The 4,391-nt window shown below is 35.5% G+C and overlaps 1 pseudogene; it reads right to left on the reverse strand.

Annotated features, from left to right (window-relative positions):
• Positions 1 to 2,430: 2,430 nt before the first annotated feature.
• Positions 2,431 to 3,578, reverse strand: LOC149498287 (ubiquitin C-terminal hydrolase 12-like; annotated as a pseudogene).
• Between the last annotated feature and the right edge of the window lie 813 nt (positions 3,579 to 4,391).

The following is a 4,391-nucleotide window of genomic DNA, read 5'->3' on the forward strand; positions in this document are numbered from 1 at the left end:
TTCGCTCTTTTCTTTTTCATTTCTTTTTTTTTTTTGTCTCTTCTCTCTCTTTTTTCTTTTTTTTTATAGATAGTGAGGTTCCCATTGGGTGAAGTTACTGACTACCTTGATTTTGTTCAGTCTACTATCGTGTACCAGCAAAGGCGGCTTCTCCTTCCTAGCTTATTCTATCATATGTACTGCCTTGACCAGAGGGTGTACAGGTGGGAGTTAAGCTTAGATCGAAGGAGAGTGCCTCACGAAGTGCCGCATCTTATGTTGTCCACCAGATCCATCCGACTGCTGCAAGACATTGCAGTTACTCGGAGGGGGTCAGCCGCCATGAACCACTTGGCTGTGTTTGTCCCGGCACCTATGCTATCTTCATACAAACCCAGCTCCTAATCCACCTTCCTCCTCCCGCTGAGTATGATCCATTTGCAGAGGTGCAGGAGTTAGATAGGGGACATGATGATGCCCAAGTATAGGTGAACTTCATCCACTCTTGTTATTTTATTTTCGGTTTTGCTCTAGTATCTATTTTTTTCTATTCATTGGATGTGTTTTATTGTTGCAGCAACAGCAGTGCGACAAGCATGTAAGAGGAAGTTCTAACTCTAGGGCTCCGGATATGATTGTCGTAATTGGCAAGCCAGAGCATGGATCGGGTGCATCCTTCTCTTTTATCTTGGATAGCACCGGTCAACCCGCTCAGGGCATGCTGGAGACACATCTGGTGAGTCCGTACCATATGTCTCCATCTGGCTGCACCCGTGAGAGTGATCTTTATTCTTCTATTCTACTTATTGCTCATTATTCTATTTTCTCATTGTCTAGCGTTGCTCACTCTACAGGTTTCCATAGCTGACTACAATAAGGTGAGCCAACTGTACAAGGTGGCATGCCTCAAGCTTGCAGTGGTGAGGCTTTCCAACGAGTACGTCTCTATAAGTATAAATAACCACAAAAGAAAATATGCAATGCATATACCATGCATGCGTACGATGCAACTACTAATATAAATGAATGTGTGCAGAGAGCTAGCATGGCGCCTCCAGTAGGTCGAGATTGGGGAGCTCAGCATGGCAGTTATGCTAGTTGCGGAGCTAGACGCTGGCCAATTATCATTGAAGAGTCTAAGGATTCTGGTAGCCAGGACTCGGAGGAGACCGAATCGAACATCTCTTGAGCCTGCCCTAGCTTTTCTCCTTTTCAATTTTTATTCTTTTTGTGCTTGGACCCAGTATGAGGAATAACTTTTGTAAAGAATGATTATTCTATTTATTATATGAAGGCTAAGACCCATTTTCTTTGCATGTCTCTGAGTGATATTAAAGTATTTGTGCTTCATAGCTGATAATTACATTGCTTTCTGAATTTTGAGAAGTAAAAAACAATAAAGCAACATATTCTACAGCTGACTGCTGTCCAGTGGCGTGCGCCACTAGAGTTATAGTGGCAGCCAACTATCACTTTGTCTTCTTATTCTTTTGCTATAAAAGCCCATAAAACTTGTTCACTTTACAAAAGGTTATCTCTCTTTTTTAGACCAAGCTCTCGCTTAAAAACTTTCCCAAACTTTTCATTTCTTCCACATTCTTCATGGATTGGTCCTTAGCACATGCATTTGAAGCATTATTCTGCAGTCTCAGTCGTGAGGATTGGGATTTGCTGTCACCATTTGAACTCAACACACTACAAAAAAAACTGCATTTTGCAACCGACCAATCGGTTGCAAAATGCCAAAAAATGGTCGCTAAATCAATTAGAGACCGATTTGCGACCAATATTTGTCGATCGCAAAAATGCTGGTCGCAAAATATTTTACGACCGATTTTTTCGTCGGTCGCAAATTGGTCGCAGAAAATTCTGTCGCAAATCGGTCGCAAATTGTAAATTTAAAATTTTTATTTTTGGTTGCTAATCGGTCGCAAAATTGAAAAAAATTAAAAAAAAAATAAATATTATTATAAAACCATAATATTATTATAATTTATATTACAATTAAAACTAATTTAAATTGTTGATGAATTTTTAAAAAAAAAATGTAAATATGCTTATATATTCATTGCATCATACAACAATACATCCAAAAACAAAACGCTAATATGTCAATAATAAAATGCAAATTTAAAAAGTTAACATGTACAAATAATATTTGCAATCCAAGTAGAAATAAAAGAAATTAATATAAACATTAACATTAATTGTAGTTGTAAAATTGTATCAAATTAAAATCAAACCTTAGATAGCAAAATGAAAAAGCCTTTTGTAGAGTCTAAAGTCATAGCGAGAATGAACCAAAGTCTTTCTCTTCCTTTCGCTCGAGAAGCAATCCAATCTACCCTTAAATAGATGCACCCATCTAAAATTGAAAACATATCAAATTATGGCCTAGTAATGATGAAGTCATTTCACATCAATTTTGAAACAAAAGAAATGCATCTTTACTCACCATTTGTGCCCACCAATGACAAACTCCTGAGATTCATAAAATTCCAAGTTTTTATCTGAAAATTTTTAGCGATCTCCTTCACAATAGACAGACACTCGCCTTTACTTTTACCAGTGCATTCTATAACTAAAATCTCAGCTCCAAATATGCAACCATCATCAACAAGGTATCCATTTGAAGCATCATAGAAAGCATCAAGCGAAACAAATTGGTCCAAACCCCATTCTCTTTTTGTTCCACGAAACCGCCTTATCCTCTCCTTACCATCTACCCAAAAGATCAATGCATAAAGAAAATTCAGCAAATTGATTCACACAAACAGTTGAATCACAAAAAACTATATATAAAAACCAAACTAGTAATCTGGTACCTCGAACAGCCAAATACTTATCGTGGATTTGATTATAAAGAAACAAACAAGCTGAAGCCTATATTACCCTCCTTATGTAAAGGTAATGCATTTGGACTCCATAGTTCTAAATATACAGATATGTATTTCTCTTCAGATACTTTCTTGTTTCCTTTAGGGTAAAGAGAAAGTCTCCAGCATCAAAACATGTAGGTGAAAAACAACAGCAATTAAAAATTAAATACTCAATTTGTCTCGAAAACTGTGAGATTAGAAGTTTGAATTGCAGTTTGAGACCCAATCGCCCAAAAGCAATAAATAAATAAATGAATGCCCCAATTAATCATAAATAAATAAATTTGAAAAACTAAAAATTGAAAGGAATGGAACTAAAATTAGAACCCACCATATGTATCCGCCAACTTCAAAAACACTTGGTTGATAGTTTTCTACATTTGCATTAGCAAGTTGGGAGAAATTTCCGATCTTCAACAGGTAATGAGCTGGTGGAAGTTCCCTTAATTATCTTGCTATTTCTGTTGATTAGCATCAAAAGTCCAAAATCATAAACAAACTAACTTCTATATATGAAATTAGACTTTCATTTCTTTATCATTTCAAGATTTTCCCCCTTCTTTCTCATCTATGTCAGGCAACTCTTTTTGCGAGAAAGAATCCATACCTGTTTCTTCATCTTTGATAGTGAGTTCACTGATTGCTTCTTCCATAACAGATTTTACTTCTTCTTTGGCAGTGAGTTCAGCTATCGCTTCTTCCATGACTTCTCGTAATACCATTTTTCACTTTACTCTTCCTGTTCGTTTTCCTTATTCTTTTTCTTTTTCTTATATGCAGAAATACAGAAGTAGAAACATAGTTGAGAAGCAAACGACTGAAAGGATGTATATTTCCATTATTTTTTTTCATTATAATAAAGCCACAATCATCTAAAACAAAGAATAAAAAAGAACAATTATAAATTGTTAGTTTGTTTGTCATTTGCTATAATTAAGAATAATGTCCAAACAAATAGTATAACAACAATAAAATCTACATATCGTATTGGCTTTCCATTTGAAAAGCCAAAATAACAAAGACCATAAACATCAAAATTGAATTTTCTTTTACTTACCCCCAGATTTCTGGGCAGACAAGCATAAAATGCGAATTTTCGTTTACTTACCCCCAGATTTCTGGGCAGACAAGCATAAAATGCTGGCAAATAGAACCCACAATAATAATAATAATAATAATAATAATAATAATAATAATAATAATAACAGTAACAATATTATATTTTAATAATAATAATAATAACAGTACCTAATTCCTAATCGCAAATACACACAAAACTTACCAAAAATTATTATAATAAAAACACATAAAATCGCAAAAAAAAAAATCAAAAAAAAATCGCAAAACTTACCTCAACTTGTGTCCAAATAGCAATTTAGTGACTGGAGTTGCAATGGAGCGGAGATGGCGACGTCAGGTGGGGTGGAGCGGCGTTGCGAATGGAGGAGAGGAGAGGAGGAGGAGGAGAAAGAAAGAAGAAGAAAGAAGAAGGAGGGCGTCTGGTGTTTAAAGCAGCCCTAATATTTGCCACCG

This window comes from Jatropha curcas, chromosome 2 (assembly GCF_041381405.1).
Source record: "Jatropha curcas cultivar XTBG-Jc1 chromosome 2, XTBG_Jcur_1.0, whole genome shotgun sequence".
NCBI lineage: Eukaryota > Viridiplantae > Streptophyta > Magnoliopsida > Malpighiales > Euphorbiaceae > Jatropha > Jatropha curcas.